At 35.1% G+C, this 14596-nt stretch overlaps 1 protein-coding gene and 1 long non-coding RNA gene across 6 annotated transcripts in view; one reads left to right on the forward strand and one right to left on the reverse strand.

Annotated features, from left to right (window-relative positions):
* SPON1 (spondin 1) overlaps positions 1 to 14596 on the reverse strand; it is a 784537-nt gene that overhangs the window by 444545 nt on the left and 325396 nt on the right. The window lies entirely within an intron of this gene.
* Positions 56 to 14340, forward strand: LOC141518268 (uncharacterized). The gene is made up of 3 exons (XR_012477139.1): positions 56 to 158; positions 446 to 545; positions 14275 to 14340. It is a non-coding gene; the product is annotated as an uncharacterized LOC141518268 (long non-coding RNA).

Here is a 14596-nt window from a genome sequence, read left to right on the forward strand (position 1 = left end):
TCTGTTCCAGCCCCTTGGGAACAATAAAACTATGAATTGAGAGGTAGAAGAGACATTAAAGAACATTTCTTTTGACCTCCTCCTTTTACAGATGAGAAAACTGAAGCCTTGAGAAATCTGGAGACTGCTCATAATCATATAGATATTAAGTAGCACAAGTATGATTTAATTTCAGATTTTCTGACTCCAAATCCAGGGCTCTTTCTGTTAAATCATGTCTTAGATGCTCATTCTGGACAAGAAGGGCAAGACACACTTTGGCCATCTCTCTCACTCATCTGGCTCATTTTTCCCCTTTAGTAGAACCCTAAAATGTCAGCATCTGTAATTCTTTAAAAGGGTAGGGACAAAATTTCCTTATAAGCAGACAGATTCATAAGAATCAAAACAAAAAGTTGTAAATATTTATATATTTTTAAGAAAGGGATCATGTCTAATTTCTCAGAGAATGAAGAGATTGCCCACCTCCAATGAGCAACCCATCTGCCATGGTCCTGTGTAGTCTTTGCACTTTTAATACTACCAAGTGTGAGGCTCCAGCAACAGTAAGAAACCATTTGTTCCTTCATGTGGGAGTTCCCTTTTGGAACCCCTTCTCACTATTGCATTACTTTTTCTCTTAGACATTTTACTTGAGGGACCCATGGCTCTATTTTGCTATAGCTCTATTCTAAACCCTGCTATGACTTTTTCTTCCATAGACCAGCTCCCAGCATCTATTCCTAGAGTTCCACCACTAGAAGCTCACTTCCTTTATTAGTTCCCACAGTTCTTCCACTCACTTCCAGATAACTATCACCACCTTTCCCAGAGGATAAGATACCTTGTAGTTGGTGGATAGGATATAATTTCAACCTAATGGGTTTAAAATTCTCACAGTTTTGGTCCTAATTGCCTCCAGTCATTTGAAATCTGCTTTTGTGCCCCCATCCTATTTGTATTGCCTATTCCTAAAGCTGATTTCTTAAAGATCTCTAAAATATAAATAAAAAATTTAAAAATAACAATAAAAAATAAAGATCTCTAAAACAGAAATGGGAATGGCAGAGATAGCACCTTCTCCAAAGGTAGACATTTGTAATATTAATTGTATTTATTACAAGTATGATACAATAAAAGATTTATAGAATTTCCCTATATATAGGATGTTTAGAGCTTGTCTTCAAGAATACCAAGAATATGTTGTACTCTTCTCTTTGAGTATAGGTTTTCTCTTTGAGGACAGGTTTCTTTTTAAACTATCTTTGATTCTGTTTATTTCTTCCTGCCTCACCTCAGGTTTATTGATGACTTGATGAGAGTAAAAGAGGGGACTAAGGTCGGGGAGAAGGATTGTTTATTACTTAGCAGAAGGGAATGCAAAACCAAAAATCATATGGGACAATAGATAGGAGTCTAGGATTAAAGCCAAGGGCATAGAAAGATTGGAAAAACATGACCCAAAGAAGATTGTTGCACAAATGACACAGCTGGTGAGAAGGTGACTCTGCCTTCAAGCAAATAATCTGACCAGGAGGTCCGCTTTCAACTGCACACATGTTGCTGAATAAGAAATCTTGATAACAGATGTGATTATTTTTGTCCATAGAGAAGATCTGAGCATCACAAATGTGTGTGAATTCAGGTTGCCTGGCATTGGGTCAACATGCCTGAGAGAAAGCATTCAATGGTTTCAATTATTAAATGTTTATTGGGCAAAAAACTCTGATGGGTTGATACTAAGATACAAAGATAGGTTGGTACTAAGACTGCTTCCAAAGAATTAGCAATGTTATGGGGGGTATGGAGGGTAAAAGAGAGGTAAGTAACAAAGGAAAAAAAGAAGAATTTGTTAAATTCCAAGTGCCATGGACTTTGATAAGCACTTTACAAATATTATCATATTTGATCCTCACAAAAATCCTAGTAGGTAGGTAAGTGCTATATTATTCCATTTTTACAGTTGAGAAAACTAAAGCAGATAAAGTTTAAAAGACTTGATCAGTGCTTGAGATTGAACGAGATACTCAGATCCTTGCTTTGATCCTGGACTCCTCTCTATTGTCCCATAAGATTTTTGGTTTTGCATTCCCTTCTGCTAATGAGCTACTTAATGACGCCAGTGCTCTATCCACCAGCTGCCCATGAACAATTGTGATAGAACAGGTAAGGGTAAAGGGAAGAGAAAAGCAATGGAAAATTTCAATGTTCAATGAGAAATGTGAAGATGGATAAAGGTTTCCAAATGCAGTATTACAGGCTTTCTCTGTTGCTACAACCTCTGGACAAGACTCCATCATGTGGAGCATTCATGGATCTCTCTGCTGACCAAACCAAGGAAAGCATTCTTCTGATTTGGTCCCTGCTTCTGGATGAGTGCAACTGTTGCCTACAGCTTATCACCCCAAGTCAGTCTCTGACTTTATCAGAATAATGGTCCAACACCTCTATGCCTTGACATCTAAGTAAAACACTCCTGATGTTGCCATTAATCATGTCGATTTATGTTTTGAAAGGAAACCAAATGATGAATATCACGATGATTTCTGTCTGGTCTTGCTCTTTCTTTTCCCTCAAAAACTGGCAAAAGCACTGCATTGAAGTCAGACTCAACAGCTGCTTGAAAAACAAACCAGAATGCCGATGACAGCTGCTGTAAGGGCTTCACATCTGTCAGGCTCTTAAATCAACAACAATTTGCATAAGGCCAGGCAATGAGCAAGGAGGAACTTCTCTGAGCTTTTCCCAGCTTTCAGGGCTTAATATAGGAAGCATTTGGGACACTCCCAAGAAGAAATATACCTTAAGTCATAAAGTAATAGCTAATCATTAGAGAAAGACAACAGCTCTCTTCCAGCCCAACCCCATTCAACTCTTGCTCTTCTATATTAAAAATAGGCCTGGAGAGACACACTCAACATAGACAAAACAGCAACATCATTTTCGTTGGAGTCACAAATAAAAATGTGCTTTTTAAAAATTTTAATGACTGTGATGATGGGGAGGTGACAGGTATGGATTCTCAATTTTTCCATCCCAACTCAGCCTCTGCTTATGACACCCATTAACATGTCTTTACAAGAAGCAAAAGTCATAAGAAAGCAACAGAAAGGGACCAAAGAGAAGGACAGAGAGAGCAAGACTAAAGAAATAAAACTCATAAAGGAGTTATTTGGGGATTCTCATTTTATATGTTTTCATTCCACAAATACTTATTGAGCACCTACTGTATGCAAGCCTTTTCTGTCTAGATGAAGGAGGCTAGAACCTGCTTCAACCAACTTAAAGATACTGTTGTTGTCCTTGTCTTTCATAGAAAGTCCAAACCAGAGTGCTCTTTATCCCTTGTAATGACATGTTTCTGGGGACATAATCTCATTCCTCCTTCATTTACTCTGCTCGCTTCCTTTGAATTCTCCATAGAGATCATATTTCCCAAGTTACTTACTTCTAAGAATCAAGAAAGTAAAGAAATCCTACCAAGTTCCACAAACCTTCAATGCTCATTTTCTTGTTATACTTGTCCTCTTTTCCTACAACTAAGCCAGTTTGTAGAGCTGATTTTCAATTCCTAATTAATATTTGTTCTTTCCACACAGAGAATGGTCCCCTGGATAGTTTATGGATGTTCCTATCTGATAAGCATCCCACAAAGAACACCTTACTTTAACCTTCCTAATAATCTCCTGATGCTACTTACCTTAATGAATCAAATTGAAGGGACCCATTATTCTCAGATCCTATTCCCCTGATGCTAAGAAGAAATCTCAAAGGTGCAGAAGCACCTATAAAGCATGTTCTGTGCCTGCTAGGATGCTCCAAAAAATAATTCCCATTACCCTATCTCCCCGGCCCCAAGCCTGGCCATAGAGCACAGCTTATGCAATATGAGCACCTACATATTGGAATGTCTGTGAAGGGAAATGCCACTAGCAAGTACTCTATTTTATATTGGCATCAGAGAACTAGCTCTGTCCCAGTGTTACCCATCTTGATCAAGCAAAAATAAATTAAACAGAGATTTTTTGCAACAAAGGCTAATATCACTTAGCTAATGAACTGGATCTCCATGAATTCTATAAACTGATAAAAATGGGAAGGAGATGAGGGAGAAAAAACATCTGAAAATCCAGGGGGGACACTTGAATAAAGTGTAATACTATATAGGTATTATATGATATCATCCAATTAAAAGAAATATCATAGTATTTCTGAGTTGGAGAAAACCTGAGACCACCTTAGTCAGAGTATCTGAAAAAGAATTCAACCTAGCCACCAAGTTGTTATCCAACCTTTACTTAAAGGTGAAGCAGAATCCACTGATTCTAGAATGTCACTCTAATCTTGAGTAACCCTGAAAGTTCATCTATTTTTCTTTATAGAAAACCTAATTTGGTCTCTTTGCATCTTCTTCCCATTCAGCTATGTTTGATTTGTGGAGGAAGCCAAACAAAGCTAATCCCTTTTCCACACAATAACCATTTAAGTGCTCAGTTAATAACTCAGTTACCATATCCTTCCCAAGTCTTGTGTTCCCCAGACTGAACATTGTTCCCACATGTTCCCATGCATAAGGCATGATCTCTTTACCACCCTCAGTGCTTTCTTTAGGATCACTTCAGTGTACCATATTCTTTCCAAATGTGATACCCAATATTTTACATAATATTCCATTTGGGATATGACCATGGGAGAGTACTGTGATTCTATCTTATCCTATATAATAGGCTTCTAAGATATCATTAGCATTCTGGATTAATTTACACTTCTGATTCATACTGAATCTACTAAAATACTAATTTTTTTATCTGGATGGCTGTCGACCTACATCTCCTCTATCAGTTTCTCAAAAACAAACTCTTCGTATTCATTTATTTAGACAACAAATTGGTCTTTTCCACTTCCTGATATCATATAGTAACAGCCTTATATAAACTAGCCCTTCATTTAACCACAAAAAAGAATGTTTGACAAGAAAAATACTGAAATCTTTTTAGTCTTATCATTTCCTTCAAAGACCTGTAAGTGGATCACTACAACCAAATAATTAATCAATTTGCATTTATAAGCAACGTGTCAGGTACTGTTTGAAATATTCTGGATATAGAAGAAAGAGTAAGGCAATTCCTTTGAAGGAAGATGGAAATTCCAAGAGGAAGAGATGAGGAGGGAGATAATTCAGGCAAAGGCATGGAGGCATGAGATGGAATGCAGTGTGTAAAAAAATGGAACAAGACAAAATTGGTTGAGCTATAGCATATATGAATGAGTTCATGGTAACTAACAGGGAAACAACAATCACCATGGAATATACCATCATCTACTGAAGTTTAATGAAGGTTTTCAAATTGTGCATTATATCATAGTTCTAATGGAAAAAAAATAGTCCATTTTTCAGTTAGTTCAAGATGCTATCTTCATCTGGGTTCATACGTATTATAGGGATACAACAGGCATCTTTATTTTGCAAGCCCAAAATACAAGGAACCTAGGTTCAATGTCAAATAAGTGGAGCAGTCATTTCTATAGGATCTCAGAAGTAGGGAAAGATCTCTGTGGTATGGGGATTGGGAGTGAAGGAAGTGCTTTCATGTAGAAAGCAGGACAAAAACATTCCCTCTTTATCTTCTTTATTTCTCATAAGTCATTATAACAAGCATAGGGAATAGAAAAAGGTGTAAGTCTCCTTTTAACAGGTTCAGGCACAATGGAAAAGTGGAAGATTATATGTTAAAGAGAAGAAAGATATTCTCAAGAGCCCAGGTGACCATAGAAACCAGTATGACATAATTAGGGATTGAAAAAGGTCTTGAGGGTGTGGAACCAAGATGGTAGCATGGAGGCAGAAATTCCCAGAAGCTCTTTCACAAAACACTCCAAATGTCATAAAATTATGACTGTAACCAAAATCTAAAGTGATGAAACCCATAGAAAGGTCGAGTGAAATAATTTTCTAACCCAAGACAAATTGGAAGATCCACAGGAAAGATCTATTCCACCAGGGCTAGAAAGAGTCACAGTGCAGGCCAGGCTGCAGCTGTAGCAAACCATCACCAGCCTTCCAGGAATAGGCTGCAGGATGTCCTGGTCCCTGGGGGCACCTGGATCTGTGACAGCAGGAACAGCCCAGGGATCACCAAAGACAACTTGGAAGGTCAATGGCAAAATTCTGCCATACCAGAGTGAACCCAGAGACAGGGAGTCAGGAGAAATTGCAGAGGTCTCTTTACTATCCCTGGAGCAGGACCCTGCTACTTTGGGCATACTCAGATCCAGGTCACAGTCTGGGATCCTATACTGCCACCTCACAGTTCCAGGGCAGAGGTAGGTGCTTGTGATCATTCACAGACTAGAGTACAGGTCAAAAGAGCAGTCGGAGACTCTCATAAGACCTTGAAAGAATTAAGGTCCCTGGGAGAGGTGTCCCAAAAACCCCCAAAAGATTTGGAAGTGTGTTAAAATCAGATCATAGGCTAGGAAATAAGCAAACAACAGAAGGAAATGAATCCCACCACAAAAAATTACTTTGGTTCCATGGAGGATCAAAATTTACATTCAGATGACAAAGTCAAAATTTCAAAATTTAAAGCCTACAAGAAAAATAAGATCTCAGGCTATGGAAGAGCTCCAAAAAAAGACTTTGAAAAGCAAGTAAGGGAGGTAGAAGAGAAAATGGGAAGAGAAATGAGAACTATGCAGGAAAATCATGGAAACCAAGTCAGCAGTTTGGTGAAGGAAACACAAAAAAAAGAAAGAAAAGAAAGGAATATCAAAAACCAACTTATGTCAAAAGGAAAAAGGAGTCCCAAAGATCAATAAGTCGAAGAATATCTTAAAAAGTAGAATTAGTCAGATGGGAAAAGAGATACAAAAGCTCTCAGAAGAAAATAACTCCTTCAATGTAGACTAGAGCTAAGGGAAGTTGATGAATTTGGAAGAAATTAAGGAACAATAAAACAAAACCATGAAAAACTAGAAGAAAATGTGAAATATCTCATTGGAAAAATAACTGATCTGGAAAACATATCCAGAAGAGATAAGTTAAAAATTGGGGGCCACTTGAAAGTCATGACCAGGAAAAGAGCCTAGACTTCATTTTTCAAGGAATTCTCCAGGAAAATTGTCCTGATATCCTAAAAGCAGAGGGTAAAGTAAATACTGAGGGAATCTATCAATTACCTCCTGAAAGAGATCCCCCCCTTGAAAAAAACTCCCTGTAAAACTATAGACAAATTCCAGAACTCCCAAGTCAGAGAAAATATTACAAGCAGTCAGAAAGAAACAATTCAATTATCATGGTGCTACAGTCAAGATTACATGGGATTTAGCAGCATCTGCATTAAGGGCTTGTAGGATTTGGAATATGATATTCTGAAGGCAAAAAAGCTTGGATTACAACCAAGAATCAACTATCCAGCAAAACTGAGCATCCTCTTCTAGGGGAAAAGATGGACATTCAATGAAATAAGGAACTTTCAAACTTCCCTGTTGAAATGACCAGAGCTGAACAGGAAGTTTGATCTTCAAGTACAGGACTCAGATGAAGTATGAAGAGGGTGGATGGGAATGGCAAATTATGAGGGTTTTAATGATATTGAGCTTCATAGGAAGAAGATACTGGTAATTCATGTGAACCTTCTCATTTATTAGAGCAGTTAGAAGGAGGGAGTTGAATATAATGATATAATATGATATAAAGATGGAGTCAATGTATGATAAAGGAATGTAATTGGGAGAAAGGGAAAGGAGAGATAGAATGGGCTGAATAATTTCAAGTAAAAGAGTCAAGAAAAGTTTTTGCAATGGAGTGAAAGGGGGGAAGGTAAGGGGGAATGAGTGACCTTCAATCTCATCAGAAATGGCTTAGAGAGAAAATAACATACACAATCAATAGGGTATAGAAATCTATCTTACTCTAGAGGGGAAAAAAGGAGAGGAATGGGATAGGAGAGGAAAGGGATGGGAGAAAAGGGACAGGGGAAGGGAGGGGGGTGTAAGTGTTAGAGGAGAGGGAAGATCATGACAGAGAGTAGTCAGGCACAATATACTTTTGAGGAGGGACAGAGTATAAGAAGAGAGAGAATATAATAAATTGGAGTGGGGGAATAGAAGGGAGGGCAATACAGTTAATAGCAACTGTGGGGAAAAAAATTACTGAAGCAGCTTCTCTGATGGACTTATGATAAAGAATGCAACCTATCCCAGAGTCAGAGATGATGGTATCTGAACACAGACTGAAGTACACATTTTTTCCTTTCACTTTATTTTTCTTGAAGTTTCTCTATCTTTATGGGGGAGAGGGTATTATGCTTTGTTAATAACAAAATTAATGTAGTATTGTGAAAATAAATAAGTTAATTTTTAAAAAACCTTAACAGAAAAGAAAAGAAAAGGACCTTGAAAGAAGACAAGACCATAATTTATATTTAGTAGAAAGGATCAAATTCTAGGCAAGGGTCAAGGTATGGTGGTAGGAATCTTACCTACTCTTAAAAATTCAGTTAAAATCCTCTCTTCCTCTTCATGAAACTTTCCTATTTCATTTTGGCCTACTTAGCTCTTTCTCTCCATTGAACTACTGTCACTAATGCTTATCTGGCAATTAATCAGGTATTATCTTGGCAGTCTTTTTATGTTCCTTATTATTGTTCAATTCTTTATTGCCTTTTTCCCTCATGTATATCTCTCCTATTTTCTCAACTAAATATAAGTTCTGTCAGGTAAGGGACTATGTTTTAACATCTAACTCCTATAGTGCTATAGAGTTCTTTACAAGCTCAATTAATATCCTTTGATAGTTTCCTTGTATTTGAGACAATGCAGACATATCAAGTACTTCAACAATTTATTTGCAAATAAAATTCTATTTTCTAGTGCTTCACCATTAAATATTCCAATAAAACCAATTTTAGTAGGGCTTATTAAAAGTCAGAAATCTATTGAAGCCAATGTGGCAAGAAAAAAGGCAAAAGTTGCCTGACTCCTCTAAAAACTTTAAATAATTCTTCAAAAAAATTCTGAGTGGCAGAATTCACAAAAGGATGGAATGAAAAATTTTCTGGCCCAAAGCAAGTTAGAAGGAGAACAAGAAAAATCTGTTACACTGGGGTGAGAGTAAGATGCAGTCTAGCATGATCTGCATCTCAACAAACTAGGAGTAGATCTGGGGGGTGGGACAGCTGAATCAAACTTCCCTGTTGAAATGACCAGAGCTGAACAGAAAGTTTGATCTTCAAGTACAGGACTCAGGTGAAGTATGAAGAGGGTGGATGGGAAGGGCAAATTATGAGGGCTTTAATGATATTAACTACATGGGAAGAAAATACTGATAACTCATGTGAACCTTCTCATTTATTAGACCAGTTAGAAGGAGTGAGGAAGGCTGCAGTGGTGCTTTCTGGACTTCACAGCACAGAGACAATAAGGAGGTCAAACAAATAGTTAGAAGGAGATTACAAGGGTCCCTTTGTAGGCATCAGAGACAGGATTCTGCTGCACTGCCCATATTTTGATTTGAATCACAGACCTAAATCTTAGTCCAAAAGTGAGGAAGAATAGTAGCACATCAGAACTTGTGGCAACAGGAGAATTAAAACTCTGGTCATATTTCCAGGGAAGGAAAGAATATATGTGGTCATTTACAAGCCAGTGTGCCAGCTAGTAGAGAAGTAAATACACCTCCTCCTAAATCATACCACCTCCTCCTAAACCATACCATATTTAGAAAAATAAAAAAAACTTACAGGATCCTAGAATTATCTCTGAAACAGCTGCATAAAAACCTCAAATTTGGGACTATGGCCCCTCCATTCTGGAATTAAACCCCCTACTTTGACATGAAGTTAAAAGTCAAGAAAAAAGCTAGAAAATGAACAACAGCAAAAAAAAGATCTGGACTATAGAAAGTTACTATGTTGTCAGGGAAGATAAAAACACAAACTCAGAAAACAAAGTCAAAACCGCTACATCCAAAGTCTTAAAGAAAAATATGAATTGATCTCAGGTCATGGGAGAGCTCAAAAAGGATTTCAAAAATCAAATAAGAGAGGTAGAGGAAAATGGAAATAGAAATGAGAGTTATGCAAGAAAAATAAGAAAAAAGTAATAGTTTGATAAAGATGGCAGAAAAAACACTGAATAACACCTTAAAACAAAATAAAACAAATGGGAAAAGAGGCACAAAAATTCACATTGAAAAGTAGAATTGATCAAGTGGGAAAAGATATAAAATATTCACAGAAGAAAAGGACTCTTCAAAAGCTAGAATTGGCCAAATAGAAAAGGAGATACAAAAATTCACTGAAGAAAATAATCCCTTGAAAATTAGAATTGAGTAAGAAATAATCAAATAAAATAAAAAACAGAAGGAAATTTGGAAAATCTCAGTGGAAAAAAACAACTGACCTGGAAAAAAGATTCAGGAGAGATAATTTAAGAATAATTGTACAATCCAAAAGTCATGATCTAAAAAAGAACTAGATATCATCTTTCAAGAAATTATCAAGGAAAACTGCCATGATAGTCTAGAACCAGAGGGTAAAATAGAAATTGAAAGCATTCACTAATCACCTAATGTAAAAGATTACCAAATAAAAATTCTCAGAAATATTAGTCAAATTCCAGAATTTCCTGGTCAAGGGGAAAATATTGCAAGCAGTAAAAAACCCAATTCAAATATCATGGTGCTATAGTCAGGATAACACAAGATTTAGTAGTAGTAGTACTAGTTTCTACACTAAAAGATCAGCAGTCTTGGAATATGATATTCCAGTGGGCAAAAGAACTAAGATTACAACAAAGAATCACTTACCCAGGAAAACTGAGTATAATCCTTTGGGGGAAAATGGACATTCATTGAAATAGAGAACTTTCAAACATTTCTGATGAAAAGACTAGAGTTAAAGAGAAAAAAAATGACTTTAAAATACAAGACTCAGAAGCACAAAAAGAAAGAAATCATAAGGGATTTGATAAGATCAAACTACTTGAAAATATTTACAACTCCTAAGATATTTCTCATTATTAGGGTAGTTAGGAGTATAAACAGAGGTCATAAATGTGAGTTGAATATGATGAGATGATTATCTAAATTAAATTATCTAAAATTATGGGGTGAGAAAAAGAAACACTGGGAGAGAAAGAAAAAGAGGTAGAATGGGATAAATTATCTCACATAAAAGAGGCAGGAAAGAGTTTTTTACAGTAGATGGGAAGATGAGGAAAGGGAGGAGGAGTAATGAACAGTATTCTCATCAGAATTGGTTCAAAAAGGAAATAACATTCACTCAGAGGGGTATAGAAATCTATTTTAAAATATAGGAAATTAGGACAGGAAGGGGATTAGAGAAGATGAGGCTGATAGAAGGAAAGGTAAATTGGAAGAAGAAAACATCAGTAGCAAAACATTTTGAGGAATAGACAGGGGGAAAGGACAGAGTAATATAAATGGGGGGAAAGATAATGAAGAGAAATTTAAAGTAAAATAATTGTGAAAAAAGTTTTGGCAAGTTTCTTTGTTAAAGGCCTTATTTCTTAAATATAAAGAGAAGTGAGATGAATTTACAGAAACAAGAGTCATTCTTCAAGTAATAAAAAATCAAATGAAATGAACAGGCAGTTTTCAGATAAAGTACTCAAAATTATCTATATTCATATAAAAACACTCCAAAACACTATAGATTGGAGAAATGCAAATTAAGACAATTTCAGACCTATTAGATTGACTAATATGACAGAAAAAAGGAAATCAAAAATGTTAGAGGGGATGTGGGAATATTGAGACAATAATACTCTATTGAAGCAGTATATTGATTCAATCATTCTGAAGATGAATTTGGAACTATGCTGAAAGAGCTATAAAATCATGAATAGCCACCCTTTGGTCATGTATGTTCATATGCCAAAGAGGTAAAAAACAAAAGGAAAATAAATCTGTTATAAAAATAATCATAGCAGCTCTTTTAATGGTGGCAAAAAATTGGAAATTAAAGGAATGGCTATCTTTTGGGGGGAGTGGCTAAACAAGATGTTGCATATGATTGTTTTGAAATACTTTTATGCTAAAAGAAACGATGAATAGGATGCTTTCAGGAAAACCTGGGAAGACTTACATGGACTAACATAATACAAAGTGAAATGAACAGAACCAGAAAAAATTGAATATAGTAACAGAAATATTGTACAGAAATATTGTGTGATGATCAGCTATGAATGACTTAGCTTTTTTCACCCTTATATATAATGATTGAAGTTAATTCTGAAGGATTTGTGATAAGAAATACTGTCCAGCTACAGAGAAATAGCTGCTGGAGTCTGAAAAAAGATCAAGGCATAATTTTTCTTTACTTTATTTTTCTTGTTTGACTGTGCTTTCTTTCATAATATGACCAACATATTCTGTATGACCACACATTTATAACCTTTATCAAATTACTTGCTTTCTAAGTAAGGAAGTAAGGAGGGAAAGGAGGAAGAGAATTTTGAACTCAAAAATAAATTTAAATGAATGTTTATTTTTTTACATGTCACAGGGGGAAAATAAAATATTTTAAAAGAGAAAGTCAGAAAGAAGAATTATTTCTATTATTTCTATTTGTTAGTATCTACTTATATTTTGCTAACCTGTGAACTCTCTTTGAATTATATATGTATATATGTATGTGTGTGTTAGTATAGTGTTTAAAAAAATTGGAATTTGTGTCAAATTAAATTAGGCATACTTCATTGCCTATCTTCTCATTAACCCTTTTTTCTTTGCATGTGGTCTTTTTGAAGAAATATATACTATTAATCGCTGCATTGAGTGACAGTGTCTGTTTCACAGATGTACACTTACACCCTCTTTTGAACTCTGCAAGTCTCATTACTTCAAAATATTTGAAACTCATTTTGTAAACATGACACTCAACTAAGCACTAATTTGAGACTGGTCCTCTGAGATGTCACTGACATAAGGAGTATACAGTGAGCTTTTTTCCTCCTCCTAATCAAAAATTTGACTTGAGTGATATGACCACATCATGGGAATTCAACATTAAGGCTTAAAGTTTCCTTAGTTAAAGCCCCTGGAAGCTTCCTAGATCTCAGATTGACAAATCCCCAAATCAGAAGATTTATCATGAAAAACATACTAAAAACATCTGTACCATAAAGCAAGGAACCACAAGAGATTTTGATGAGGATATTTCAATAAATATATGCTTTTTAAAATTTCATTAGTTGGTTGATTAGTCATAATTTAGAATTTAAAAAAACTTGCAAATGCTTCATTTGTTACAGGAATCATATTAACTGTCTGCAATATTCTTTATCATTTGCTCTGACCAAATGTCTTATGTTTACTTTAAAATTCAGAGTAAATAAAATATTCTTAAAATTTACACACCCAAAAGGTTTAACTGAAATTGGTATTAAACACAATTTATATCACTAATTTTCAGAGATAAAGAATATTTCTGGCTCCTCATTTCTATAACAAACATCTTCATGTTATTTCCCTAGTGTGAAAAAGTTACAAGACCTTAAAAAGTGAAATGACTAAGTCAAGAATTGAACACATAGGGAATTTCATAAAGTATTTTTCCTCTCTCAAAATATATTATTGCCCTAAGTTTAAAATAAAAATATACACACGCAAACTTTATTATGGCTGTTCATTTTATTGACAATGTCTGCATGAATCAGTTCACTAGAAAATATTGCAACCTTCAAAATATATGGAGCAACAAACATAGTCAGAACTGATTCTTTACACCAGTAATAGATAAATCAGGATCTAAGTTTTCCTTTTTTTGTCCTTGGCCAAAGAAATCTAAAGTGCCACTAGCATCTTAACTACATGTTATATATTTATATGAAAATTGATGAGTATATAATTACTGTGCAGTAGTAACTCCCACTAGATATGCTTCCATCTCTCTGCATGCAATTCCCTGACTGCAAAATGATGAAGTGTAAATGAATGTTGAAGACATTTTATAAATATTATTAAATGTAAGGCATGGGAAAATTTAGCAAAGAATACAGTAATTATTCCAAGCCAATATGGATTAACTAACAACATTTTGTACCAAACTAACTTTATCTTTTTTAGTAGCACAAATAGGATATTGGGTTGATGCAATATTATGGACATTTATATTAATATCAACAAAATATATGAAAGATTCTCCTGTAATACCCTTCAGAACAAAATGGAGAATCATAGCTTATATGATAGCAAAGTACAAATCAATTTGTTTTAATAGTCTTTATAATTGTTTAATTCTTATATTCTTGAGTTTTTTTTCAATATAGCAGAAAGGAACATCAGAGACAAGTCCAAATTTCATCTGAACAAGAACACTTCCTATAGCATTTATGGTAAGTTTTTATCCAGGCTTTGCTTGAAAAGAAATTCCCTTAGATAGCAAGAATTTGTGGATGAATCCTATCAGTACCATTTTTTAGTGTCATTAAGTAATAACTGGTATAATAAATATAGTAATAAAAAGGAATCATGGAAGGCCAACTAAAAGTAAAGGATTAGTAAAGGATAAACAAATAGACAATGGATTCAAAAGTTAAAAATGCACCACTCATCACTGAGTCAATATTGTAAAAGTAAAGTAAAACAAGA

Source organism: Macrotis lagotis, chromosome 3 (assembly GCF_037893015.1).
Source record: "Macrotis lagotis isolate mMagLag1 chromosome 3, bilby.v1.9.chrom.fasta, whole genome shotgun sequence".
NCBI lineage: Eukaryota > Metazoa > Chordata > Mammalia > Peramelemorphia > Peramelidae > Macrotis > Macrotis lagotis.